Source organism: Symphalangus syndactylus, chromosome 11 (assembly GCF_028878055.3).
Source record: "Symphalangus syndactylus isolate Jambi chromosome 11, NHGRI_mSymSyn1-v2.1_pri, whole genome shotgun sequence".
Lineage (NCBI taxonomy): Eukaryota > Metazoa > Chordata > Mammalia > Primates > Hylobatidae > Symphalangus > Symphalangus syndactylus.
The window spans coordinates 89,789,426-89,803,348 of NC_072433.2; the positions used below are offsets into that span (position 1 = coordinate 89,789,426).

Sequence of the window (13,923 nt, forward strand, 5' to 3'; positions counted from 1 at the left end):
GTGAACGGAGAAGCACTGCGCAGACCTGAGCGAGGTGGCCTGAATCCAGGGGCCGGGCAAGGGAGTGGTGTGAATAGAAATAGCACATTTCCCACGCGTTCAGCCCTGGTGCTCTGCCATCCCTCCAGTTCCATGCACTCAGCCAGGTCTCCAGGCTGGAGCAAGGGCTGGGGGTCAACGGGTCCTTCCTTCTCTCGGGAAACGTTCTCCTGGCCCGAAGCTGGGCGGAGGGAGAGTCGGACATTTTCCTCTGCCTCTCTCCGGACAGCTGGCGTGGCCACCTCGCAGGGCTGCTTCTAGGGACACGAGACTCGGGAGGGTCAGAGACTTTCAGGCCGGGCCTTCACTCCCTTCCCCCGGGCACTTGGGCAAGAGTTCCAGCTCCTGGCTACCTCTGGCCCGCACGTGAGTTCAGACACCCAGCACACGCGACCCGCGCAGGGAAACCCCGGGAAGCTGCGCGCAATCGCTGGGGACTCGCCGGGGCTCCAGTTCCCAAGCTCCGCGCCCCCTGCGCCCAAAGAGGCAGGGCCGCCGGAGTGGAGGAGGCGAGCGCGGGGCTGGCCCGGGAGCCGCCCCCGGGGAGGGACTGAGACCTGCCCCAGGAGTCGAGGGCGAGCGGCGGACCCGGCTGGGCCCTGTGCGCCCCGAGGGGAGGGAGCCACCGCCACCGCCGCTGCCTCCGCGTGCTCAGCCTGTCCCCGCCCAAGGAGCCGGAGCCTCCAACTAACTCCGCCCGCCGCTCCGCCGCCCGCAGGCTTCGGCTTCCGTCCCGGACAGAGCCCGTGGCCGCGCAGGTTGGTGTCGCTGCCGCCGCCGCCGCCGCCGCCGCCACTGCGAGGCGGTCGGGGCAAGGGTGAGGGTGGGGGCGCGGAAGGGGGCCCGGGCTCGGGATCCTGCTGCCACCAATTCCTGGTGCCCCAGGAGGTTGTTGCTTTTTCTCCTGGGCTGCCCGGGTCGGGGTGGGGGGATGGGGCAGGGATCCAGCGGTGCGGCCAGGGAGGATTTTGGGGACTGAGCTATTCTCGCATTTCCCAAACCTCTCTCACGACCGTTCATCACCATTATTAAGTCCCTGGCAAGTTTGTGAGGGGTCGCCCTCCCCTCCGGTCCTTCTCACCTCCGCACTTCTCCTTGTGACCTCACCCTAGGGGGTACAATTTGTTCATTCGCCTTTTCTGCCCCCAACTTGGAGAACTCTCCGTGACGCCTAGAAAGCCTCCTCGGTTCTCCGCCCGCCCTTCAGTCTAGTTTGGGGAAGTAGAGGCCGCCGCGGAGTAGCAACCTGGGGTGTGGAGTGGCGGCGAGTGCCGGGAAGCAGTGGAAATTCCCTCCCCTCTTTCTTTCCCGTCCTTGCCCAGCTTTGCTTTCTTCCTGCCGTTTTGCCAGCCTCGGAGTGTAATACGCGGGCGAAGGGCGATCGCCAAGGCAGAATGGGAAGTATCCACCACTTGGGATACTAGTTAAGTCTAGGTTCGGTCACCTTCCCAGCTCTGTGGCCTTGGGACCCGCCCCATCGGAACCTCTGTGTTGTCATCTGCAAAATATGCGTCAGCTCTGCCTGCCGCTGAGGGTAGTTGTGGGGCTCCCTTGGGATGACTTAGGGTATTACGTGATTTTGAGCACGGTCTCTTGTCTGGTGCAGCTGCCTGGTGGCAGGTCCTGTGTTCTGATCGTCTGAGTTCGGGTCCTTTGGCTGAGATGTGATTATCTCTCTGGGTGATTTGGTCAGTAGCTTTACGGGGCTAAAACGCATGTGTTCCTGGAGCTGGTCATTAGGGTTCAGAGTTGAAATCGTCTCATCCCCACCAATCCCTGTGTACAAAGCTATGGACCTTACATCCTATGCCTTTGTGGTCATAGAAATTCAAATAGAAGGAAGATCTTATTGGACTTTGTTTCCTTCAGATGTTTTACATTTTTTACAATCTCTTTTCTATTCTAGGTGCAAACTTAAATTTACTGCTAATTCTAATAATCCAGGAAGGATACTTTCATTTTGGTAAAATCAGACATTTAGCTCAAATAACATGTGACATATTGTTTGTAAATTTTCAGTTTATAATCACAGGCACAAGAAAGCATAGTTCATGCCATTCTAGTTACTTTATGAAGTTACTTTATGAAGCAAGTAAATGGCCTAAAAATCATCTTTACAGGAAGTCAGGGCTGCAGTGAACCGTGTTTATACCACTGCACTCCAGCCTGGGTGACAGAGCGAGACCCTGTCTCAAAAATAAATAATCAGCTTTAGAATTAATATTAAATGGTAAGCCCTGTCGTTCCTGCATTCCTGACTTAATAGGCATTTTCATTGTACGATGCACTCTGCTATATGCTTTAAAGATATAAAGATATAGAGTACGTTCCTTGTCCTAAAGGGCCTTCCAATATAACTTAAAGACTATATAGTTTTATTTCATATTTTTATATGAACAGTCTTCTAATGACTATACATGGCAAGTAAAATGAGGTCAAGAATGTATTATCAAAGGCCCTTTAAGATCATCATTTGGCCGGCTGCGGTGGCTCACGCCTGTAATCCCGCACTTTGGGAGGCTGAGGCGGGCAAATCACAAGGTCAGAAGTTCAAGACCAGCCTGGCCGACATGGTGAAATCCCATCTCTACTAAAAATACAAAAAATTACCTGGGCATAGTGGCAGGCACCTGTAATCCCAGCTACTTGGGAGACTGAGGCAGGAGAATCGCTTGAACCTGGGAGATGGAGGTTTCAGTGAGCTGAGATCACACACTCCAGCCCTGGTGACAGAGTGAGACTCTATCTCAAAAAAACAATAAAAATAAATAAATAGATAAAAAATCATTTGGTGAGTTTACATAATTGGAAGAAATAACAAGTTTGCTAAGACATTGCTTTCTAAAATAAAATACCATGTGCTTCTACTTCATCAAGGTGCACTTGGAAATAAAATGAATTCTGTGTCTTTAGAATGAAAGCTTAGGAAAACATTCTACACATGTATGATGTGCTAATCAAATGTTAAAAGCTATAGAAATTTTAATTCTATAATTAAAATTTAATTTAATTTAATTCTAAAATTAAATATAATTGAATGCAACAAGTCAATAAAATTGTGGTTCCCACATACAGCTTTTTTCTCAACTCCTTGAGGAAGCAAGTCATAATGCCTAGAAAAAATATACAGAGATTTAATGTAAGATTTTTAATAAGCTGGACCTTAAGGCCTGGTGGGTCCTGAAGTGACTCTGGAAATTTGACTTTAAAAGTTACAAGACCTGGTGAGACTGAGTGTGGTGGCTCATGCCTGTAATCCCAACACTGTGAGAGGCTGAGGTGGGAGTATTGCTTGAGTTCAGGAGTTTGAAACCAGCAACATAGTGAGACCTTCTCTCCACAAAAAATGTTTAAAGGAAAAAAAAAAAAAGCCAGATGTGGTGGTGCACGCCGATAGTCCCAGCTACTCAAGAGGCTGAGGAGGGAGGATCTCTTGAAACTGGGAGGTTGAGGCTACAGTGAGCTGTGATCATGCCACCACACTCCAACTTGGGCCACAGAGAGAGACCCTGTCTCAAAAAAAAAAAAAAAAAAAAAAAAAGACTTAGAATTTTGCTTTTTTTTTTTGCTTGGGGCAAAGAATGAGCAAGAATTCCACCTGGAAAAGATTGACCAAGGATCTTGACTTTCTGTCTAGGTTGTATTTTGTGTGACTCAGTGACATCTCTGATTCTTTTCCTCCTCCTAGGAAGAATTTATCTGTCTGCTATGTGCAGAATTTATTAGGCTTTACATACTGCGCTTTGAGGCTTTGATTGGACTCTCACATTAAAGCATGGCAGGCTGAGGGGCAACCTGAGGGACATAACGTTAACTTTACACTTGGTTTTATTGTTCCATACCTTTGTTTTTCTATTTGTGAAATGAGATTAAAGATCCTTCTTACTGCCCTGGAAGCCGTGTCGTTTGGTATAATAGCCATAAACGCTTCTTGTGTGTATAAGAACTTTCTTTACCATTTGAATGTGAAAGCTAATTAAAACCACATACAAATAGCTCAAAAGATGGGCTGTGAATAAAGCTGCTGTTGGTGTCATGTGCTCTCAGGTATCCTGGCAGAAATTTCAGTCATCTTGCATCCCTACAATTTACTGTAGTGTTGTGGAGAATAAGGCCTTCATCTTATCCAGGGTTGAATGTTTACCTCTCCAAAATGGGAATAATGAAGTACTAACCTGAAAGGACTGCTGTCAGCATTAAATGAGCTAATCCATGTGTGGTTCTTAGCACATTGCCAGTATATAGCTATTGCTCTACGACCCAAGTAGTTATTTTAGTTTCTCCAGGTAGGGGGAGAGGGGAAAGGAATGGAATTTCAGTGGTCCACATTTTAAAAATAAATACATATATAAAAATATAAATACACTCTTCCCCAATATTTTGAAGTAGCTATTCCTCAGCTAACTTGTTTCATTCATTTATGCAACAAGTGTTTATTCAGCCCACACTAAACGTTTGGTTTTTTCCTAGGCACTGACATACAATGGTATACAAGACAGTCATAGTCACTTTCTTATGACTTAAAGGTCTAGAGAGGGATGCAGATCTGTAAACAGAGAATTATAAATTTATAAAGAAAATTTTAAAAAAATTATAATGCCATGTGATTCATGCCATGATAAGGGTAGTGAAGAGAACCTCAGAAGATATGATAGGATGGCAGGGTCCTGGGTGGGTGAATGTCACACAGTGCATCATCTCATCCTAATTGGGTTGGCGGTGGTGAAGGAAAACTTCCTAACGGCATGAATACACGAAGACCTGAAGCATGAGTGGTAGTTAGCAGCTGAAGAAGTGGGAAGATTGAAAGAGACCAAAGGGAGCATGATGCCTTAGAATGGAAGTCAGGCAGAAAATGTTAAACGATACATAGGTAAGAGCAGGAGGGAGAGGCATGGCAATCTGGAGAATCCAAGCTGTCTAAAGGGAAAAGTAGATACTCAGTTTCAGCCAAGTATTGTCAGGTTGGGATGCAGGCCAAGTGTTGCCAGATGCCTTGATTTTTAAAGAGGAGCTTAAAATTCATATTTTGTAAATATGAAATCTCCCAAATATGAAATAGCCCAAATGTTTTAAAAACTATTCTGTGGGCCAAACCAGACAAATCTGTAGTTGGAATTCAACCTAGGGCCACCACTTTATGACCTCTACATGTAAGAAAATGAGAGGAGTTTAATGTGGCTAAAGGCATAAACCTTGAACGGACAAGCAAGGGAAGTACTGGCTTTGTGGAACTTGCTAAGGAGGGGTGGCCTAATTCTAAGGACAGTGGGTGACATTGAAGACTGAAACAAGATGAGATTTGTGTTACAAGATGCAGTCTAGCTACTGTATAGAGAATGAGTGGGAGGAGGCAGTGGTGGAAGAAAGATAACCATTTGGAAGCTTACCATGGTCACAGGAAGAAATTAGGTGTGGCTAAAAGCAAGGTATTCAAGCAGGCGGGAGATGAGTGGATTTCAGAGATATGTATGATACCCCTATGTTGGGATTCAATTCTCCATTAGTCACTCAGACTTTTGCGTGGCTTGTGAGCAAAGGCATTTACTGCTTTCATCCGAGACTTTCTTCTCAAAGACATTTGTATGGTAGATAGTTTTGGAAGATAGAGGTATTCTTTTCCTCTGAAGCAAAGGGCAGGTAGGTTTTACTGTCCAGTTTAAAAGATTCAGGTACCCTAAGCTCAGGGTTCCCCTCTGACAATGCAGATCATCGAGTATCCGCTTCACATCACATGAGGGGAACTGAGTTTCAGGAGATTGGCACAACTATGCTGATACTACTGCTACTGATATTTTTGTGAGTAGTATAGTCCTTTGTTTCTCACCCTAGAATTTTCTGTCTTCTTCCAGCATCCCCATGAAACTGTGGCACACTGATTTCGTTAGCCTGCCAGTAGGGTAAAAATCTCAGACCCTTAATTATTGAGAGCCAGTAGCCACATTGTCTGTTTAAATTTAAGTATAAATTAATTAAAAATGGAATAAGATTTTAAAAATCCATTCCTCAGTTGCACTGGCCACATTTCAAATGTTTAATAGCATATAAGGCTAGTGGCTACTGTACTGGGCAGAGAAGATATAGAAAATTTACATAATTGCAGAAAGTTTTATTGGACATTGCTGGTTTAAAGCTTCAAATTTTGTTTGTGTTGGTGAGTGAGTAGAGACAGTAGAAGTTGTTGCTTTTGACAGCATAAAAATGATGTTTGGCTTCATGTTAGATTCATAGGAGTCCCTTTAATACAAAGAAAATATTTCTGTTTGGATAACCTATACAGTACTTAGTTCAGGCCTCTTGGGGAAAAGAAAGGTGGAAAAGTATCTACACTGTCAATCTGGAGACTGGGCAGACTGGGACCATGTGGCAACAGAAGTTCTACATATAAACGGCGTTACTCAAATCATGTGTGATTGTGAGATTAGGATCTCTGCCCAAAGGGGCTTGAACTGCTGAACACTCTCTTGTGCTTCGTCTATTAGCCATGCATAACACAAAAGGACAAGACTTGCATGTTAACAGTGAGGGTCTGGAGCATAGCCAGTCCAGCAGCACCTAAGCAGTGCCTGCTGCAACCCAGCTGTGCTGGTGTGGTCTCACAGAAAGGATGGAGGGCAGGAACAAGATTTCCAGATGGCTCTTGTTCAGGGAGTTTAAGAGGATAGCTTCAAGAAAGGAGGGAACTGGACTCAAAAAATAGAAAACATAATACTTTCAAGTACAACTTTAAATGACACCGCAGAATTAAGGAAACAATCAAAGCAGCAGATCTGCTTCCCTATCAGATAGGAGAAGCTCATTTTGTGGAGAGTGTGGACCACAGGTACTGGGAAGCGAATGCACAAAGAATAATAGGTCCAGCCAACAGTTGCAGTAACAAAGGACAGTTTTTACCTGCATTGAGTGTACAGTTCACTGCTGCATGTACAACATAAGCAAAACAAAAACAGTGGTAGAAATAAACAAAAGTAAAGTCTGAGGCCCTTATGGAAGAATCATACTACTACCTGCATTTTCCGTGGCTAAAAGTGCCTTATAAATTTCATATCTTGAGAATTTCACTTATTCATGCCAAAGTAAGTTTGTTTTAAAATAGGACTCATTTGCAGTGCGGTAAAATTTTACTTATATAAAGATTAATTCAAGCTTTTAAAAGTCTGAAGTTTAGAATATTTTAAAGATAGAATTTATTATTTTTAAGCACTTATCTTTCAGAACTCTTTTGAAGGGAACTTTTATGAAGATATTAGTTAATTTTGAATAGCACGATAATTGTTGCATGTAACTGGAGGCTTCTATAGTGTTTAAAGAAAACTTTTTGTAGGTTATATGTATACCTGTTATTTACATTACTAATTACATCAACAAATCCTTATTTTCATAGACATTCCTTTCAAATTCAGTAAATTCTGGGAGAGCCAAGGTCATATGCTATTAGGGTTTGTATAAAGGTAGAGTCCCTTGCATAAAGCAGGCATTCGTTAAGTAGTGAGATTTTGCCCCATTTAGTTTAAAAACGTTACTTTGTTAAACGTCTTTTTCTTTTAATTGTGAGTTTTGAAATCTTATTTTTGTAGGGGTAGAAAACGCTGGTTATCTCCCGCAAATTCCCCTTCCTCAGCCCCTCTGAATCTGGTAAAATGAAAAGTTCAGTGTACTTTCATTTTTCCTTTCTCTTTTATTTGCCACAGTTCTTACCTGTGCTTCAGGCTTGCCTTGCCTTGTGCCTCTATTCTCTTCATATAAACAGCAGGAAATTGGAAATATTCATTGTCTGTTGTATTTCTGAAGATCAGAATTTTCCCCAGTTTCATGCTGTCCTTTCTCAGGCAGGGTGTGGTAAGTCGTCTTTTGAGAACTGTTTCCAGTAAAACTGGAGTATGCTGTTGAAACTGTCGGTGTGCCCTCTTCAGAAACAAAACCAGGAGACTTGCTGTTTATTGCATGAGTCACTGATGGGTTTCAATGAGTGGAAGCAATATTAGATTTTTTTTTCATGCTCATCAATGCTACATCTTATTTTAAAAGAAGCCCGAAATAAGGAAATAAAAGTAAGCTAATAAACTCCTTCTTTCCCTGGGGAGAATTTAGAATTATATTGGTTCTAGTGTTTGGGGAATAAAGCAGTAACAATGAGGGTTAAAAAAAATTAGGCCTTGTCCTTTAACCCGTGATACCCTGCAGTGCTCAGAGCTTTCTGGTGTGTACATTTTCTCAAGCTGCACATGAGTAACTTTAATCAGGAGTGAAGTGGTTCTTTCTATTATATGCCATTTCCTCTGTGGCCCCTGCCTCACTTAGCTATTACTGTATGCCTAATCGACCAGAGTGAAATGTCTTTAAAACATTTTCCAGGGAACTAAGGACTTTTTGCAGAATTTTTATAATAGAAAATGCCAAGGAGAGGAAAGTTTTAATGGTTTCTCTGCACAGATAAATGTTTCCAGAGCAGACTGATGATGAGTCAAGGAGCTGTTAATAGGATATGTAAATGTAACCTTTCACCTAGTTACTGTCACTACCTAAGTCATAACTACCTGGTGTCAGTAAATTGTTTGAACTAGTTCTTGTCTAGTTCCCTAATTAAACAGACTCTCTTGGTCCCATTATTATCCAGTAGATAGTTAGCACTGTTTCAGTTTGCATTGTCCTGGGTTCCTCCACTCACCTTCTGTTTTAATAGTAGCTCTAAGTCCTATTATAGATTTTCACTAATATCTTTGCCTTCCGCTTTACCTCAGTATTAGTGGAAAAATTTTTTATCTATGTATTTGACAGTGACTTCTAGCTCTTGGGTTTCACTTATTCAACAAATACTCATTCAGTGTCAGCCATGTACCTAGCACTATTCTTGACCCCAGATATCCAATAATGAGCAAAAAATTCCTGGTCTGCATTTTCATGGAGTGAAGAGTATAGGAGGAAGACAATCCCTAATAAAATATACACACGACAGCAACAACCACAACAACAACAAATAATTATGTATAATTACAAGCAGAAGTAAATGCTCTGAATAGAACAGTACAATTTTGTGGGCTTGTATAATAGGAACCTGAGGAACTTGATTGATATCTGAAGTATGAGTAGGAGAATGTGAGATAGGGTAGGAAGAAAAGTGTTCCAGAAAGCAGAGAGAACTGCCATTTGTGCAGAGGCCCTTTACAGAAGAGAACGAATGAGGTTCTCATCAAGTAACTGAGGAAGTTCCATCAAGTAACTGAGGAAGATCAAGGGGAGAGAAGAGCTACTGTGAGGCTGGACCCCTCGGCTGGGGCCAGTCCACACAGGGTCTTGCTGGCCACGTGAAGAATTTGGTTTTCCTCATAAGAACATAGGAGAGTGTTTTAGGTAGGAGCTGGGGACTTGATGTGATTTGCGTTTTGGTAAGATCATCTGTGGGGGCGTGAGTTGGATTGGGGTGTGTGTGTCAGTGGGGAGAAGTTGGGTAGCTCTTGCATTAATTTAATTTGACATGACAGTGTGTACCAGTCTGGTGGTGGATACTGGGAAGTGGCAGTGAAGATGGATCATAAGTGTTGTGGGGGGAATACCATTAATTGAACTCGGGAATAAGTTGAGGTTTTCTTTTATTTATTCAAAAAATATTTAGTGACTCCCTACTTTATGCTAATCTCTGTGCCAGGCTCTAGGAATAAAACTCTGAACAGTACATAAAATGTCCTTGGACTCATGGAGCTTACTTATTAATGGGAGTGACAGATAATCATTAAGTGTAACATATATATTAAAAACAAGGCCGGGCGCGGTGGCTCACGCTTGTAATCCCAGCACTTTGGGAGGCCGAGGCGGGCGGATCACGAGGTCAGGAGATCGAGACCACAGTGAAACCCCGTCTCTACTAAAAATACAAAAAAATTAGCTGGGCGTGGTGGCGGGCGCCTGTAGTCCCAGCTACTCGGAGAGGCTGAGGCAGGAGAATGGCGTGAACCCGGGAGGCGGAGCTTGCAGTGAGCCGAGATTGCGCCACTGCACTCCAGGCTGGGCGACAGAGCGAGACTCCGTCTCAAAAAAAAAAAAAAAAAACATATATATAATAAATAAATATATATATAATTTCAGGTACTAATAAGTCCTGTAAAGAAAAATTAGGCAAATAAGGGAATGGAGAATGATAGCAGAGGGTCCTCTTACACGGGATGGTCAACAAAACCTCTTGAAGAGGTAGCATTTGAGCAAAAACCCAGATGAAGTCAGGGAGCTAACTGCAAAGATTCTCTACTAAGCAGAGGTAACAGGTATAAGATATTGAGGCTAGAACAAAGGAACTCTGCCTCTACACCTCCACCACCAAGGAATACCAAGAAGGCCAGTATGTCCAGAAATACAGGGGGTGAGGGAAGAAAAGTGTCAAGAATGTCTTGCTGGTAGCTAAAACTTAAAGCATCTATATGGTCATTATCTCCAGTCTTGACCAGTTTTTCAAAGTCCCTTACAATATCAACTACAATCCTAGGTTGTTTTGCCACTAAACTGATTCTAACACAGCTACCAGAACAGCTTCCTTTACCACAATAGCAAACCCTGCTCGAAAACTGTCAGTGGTAACTGCTTGTCTGTCTTGTCAATGACAACTCCTTCATCAGCCCAGCTAAAAGTCCCCAATCTTACTTCAACCCCACATGCTGTTACAACCCTTTCTGTACTTCTTATTCAGTTGAAGTCTTCCCTCTAATGTTTGTTTAGGCTTTCCACATAATTTATTGTTTTCTTTTTTGGCATTGTTTGTATTCATCATGAAGCCTCTTTTCTTTCTATTGGCCTATTTCCATCACTTCCTTCAAGAGTTACTTTTTCTACCAGTTTCTTCTGATTTATTCCAGCTTACCTGGATCACAGAACCCCTCAGCCTACTCAGTCTATGTGATGTTATTTTTGTCCTTCTTCCTTGAGTCACTTGAAGAAGCTCTACTTTTAAAGTGCCACCATTGTTCCAAGTTAAAATATTCATGATTGTATTCATTTTTCCTAGAAAAGATTTGGCACCAGTAGTTGCCCTGCCATGTATACATGTGACATTGGCCAAAACAGTCAACGTTTAGGTTTCTTGTCAGTAAGATGAAGATATTGAGCCTCCCTTCTTTCATTCAGTGTAGTTGTGAAGAAAAACTGAAGTAAAACATGTACAACGTGTTTTAAGCAAATGTACGACATTATTTTTAATATTTTAGGTGGGTGTAGTCCATATCCTCATCTAAATTGCAGGTTCTTCACACCATTTCACACAGTGTAGAGTCATGCATGTGTGTGCTGCAGGAACTCTGTGAGGATTCTTAAGCTTCCAGCCACACTATGCAAGCTTGGGCCGACTTCATCTACAACCTGCTTATTAGTTTCCTGGGGCTGCTGTAACAAAGTACCACAAACCAGGTGGCTTAAACCACAGAAATGTATTGTCTCAGAGTTCTCAGGCTAGAAGTCCAGCATCTGTATATTGGCAGGGTTGGCTCTTTCAGAAGGCTGTGAGAGAGAACCTGTTCTGATAGTCTCAGATGTTCCTTGGCCTATACATGGTTCCTTGTGTCTTCACATCATCTTTCCTGTCTTCCTCTTTATGTGTCTGTCTCTGTGTCCAAGTTTCCCCTTTTTATAAGGACACAGTAATATTGGATTATGGTCTACCCTAATGACCTCATCTTAACTAGATCATCTGCAAAGACCCTATTTCCAATTCGTCACATTCACAGGTACTGGAAGTTAAGACTTGAACATCTTTTTTTTTATGGGGACACAACTCAACCCATATCAGCATGATACAATACACATACAAGAAAGGGTAATCACAAATGTGGTGAATTAGTTCTGTGTTACTAAATGGTAAATTAGGTGTAGAACTAGTTTCCCATATGATACAAGGCAGCAGCCCCTAACCTTTTTGGCACCAGGACCGGTTTCATGGAAGACAGTTTTTCCACGGACTGGGGTGGAGAATGGTTTTGGGGTGATTCAAGTGCATTGCATTTATTGTGCACTTTATTGCTATTATTATTCTGTTGTAATATATAATTAAATAATTATACAACTCACCATAATGTAGAATCAGTGGGAACCCTAGCTTGCTTTCCTGCGTCTTGATTGTCCCATCTGGGGGTGATGGGAGACAGTGACAGATCATCAGGCATTAGATTCTCATAAGGAGCTTGCAACCTAGATCCCTCTCATGTGCAGTTGACGTTAGGGTTCCTGCTCTTATGAGACTCTAATGCCGCAGCTGATCTGACAGGAGGTGGAGCTCAGGTGATAATGTAAGCGATGGGGAGTGGCTGTAAATACAGATGAAGCTTGGCTTGCTTGCCCACTGCTCACCTCTTTGCTGTGCAACCCTGTTTCCACAAGACCAAGGCCAGTATCAGTTTGTGGCCAGGGGGCTGGGGACACCTGATATAAGGAAAAATAAATGAAATACTTGATAAAAGTTGGATGTGAAATTCTGAACATTCACATAACTTATTTTAGAATTCAACAATTCCTGTTAATTTTAACTTGGTCTAAATTAGAGTACAGCAGGCCAGCCAAGAGAAGGGGCAAAAGAACTCATTAATTTTTCCTCCAAATTAAAATTTGGAGGAAATTTTAATCCCAGTACATTCAGTTTTTATACTGACATTAGTGAAAAATATGCAATTCATATATTTATTCATATAATTTTTATGTGGACTTTTTGTGTGATTTATTTTATTGCTTCAGTTGTGGATTTTTTTTTTTTGGCCATCATGTTCCCCTTTGACTTTCTGTTCTTTCTTTCTTCTTTTCTTTTCTTTTTCCATAAAATCTAGTTCCTGCAGACCCTTTGACTTTCTGGAAGGCCACATGTGGTTTCATGAAACAGATTGACCTCCCTCTGTTAAACAGCCAAAAGGGTTTATGGTTTTTATCTTACTAAATGCCCTAGCCTTTGGTTATAAAAATTTACTTTTCTCTTAGAATTAAAACTTTCTTTAATATTATATACATTTTTTTCTCATCAGTTTTCATTCTGTTTTTATTTTGAATTGCTGTGTTTTGATAGTGCAGAAAAGAGTTGGACACATTTTGACCTGTTGATGTTGGAGAATATATAAGTGCATCTTTTTTGGCGTTTTATCCAGATTTGGCATTAAGATGTACCGTTTTATTGAATGAGCATGCATTAATCTTCATCTGGCCTCTTCCTTTGCTTGATGTTGAGGAAGGTATCTGACTCTGTTGTTTTGCTTCCTTATATAACTGGCTTGCCAGTTTAAAAGTTTCACCATTTTAAGTTTCCTAACAGAGTGGCACATAGAGCATATTTAAGAAGCGTATTGTAGGAATTCACCCAGATTTAGTGAATATAAATTGAATACTTGCCCTTTATCTAGAAAAGTTGCTGTTTTTTTGTCAACCAGAAGAGCTTTCTTAGTACATCCCGTGTATTCCAAATAGCTAGATTCTTAATTGCTGTACTTTCATTAAATTGCTTCATTATTATTGCTGCATCAAGATTTTCACTAAAGGAAAAACAGCCATAGATTGTTTACTTCTGCTTATTGTTTTTTGTAGAAAAAAATTAAGGAAAAAGACATATTAGATTTCACTGCTGTTGTAGAAATAAATTTCCTCTTGGTGTCCTCTCAAGTAGATGTTGGAAAATGAGGCTCACAGAGGTTAAAGTAGTTTGCCCAAGGTCTTATAGGTTGTAAGTGCTGGGACCAGGATTTGAATCCACAGACTCTGGCTTGGGGGCCTGTGTCACTCTGGCAAGCTTGTCATGTGGGAATTAATAAGCTCATCAATGTAATGCACTTAGGATGGAGACCAGTACACAGCAAGCACTCAGTCTACTACTGTGATGACAATGACTAAGACTACTGCTAGTTCTATAATTACTATAATGGTGTTAAC

The 13,923-nt window shown here is 42.1% G+C and overlaps 1 protein-coding gene across 21 annotated transcripts in view; it reads left to right on the forward strand.

The window, feature by feature from the left end:
* The first annotated feature begins 241 nt into the window (after positions 1 to 241).
* The window catches only part of PAM (peptidylglycine alpha-amidating monooxygenase), a 279,745-nt gene continuing 266,063 nt past the window's right edge, over positions 242 to 13,923 (forward strand). For 6 of the 21 annotated variants that reach the window (XM_055297711.2, XM_055297709.2, XM_055297713.2 and 3 more), the window contains exon 1: positions 542 to 797. The gene's annotated coding sequence lies outside the window, so the exon portion shown is untranslated. Of the gene's footprint in view, positions 857 to 13,923 lie in introns of all 21 variants that reach the window. The other 15 variants (XM_055297703.2, XM_055297716.2, XM_055297719.2 and 12 more) reach the window with 8 other exon arrangements.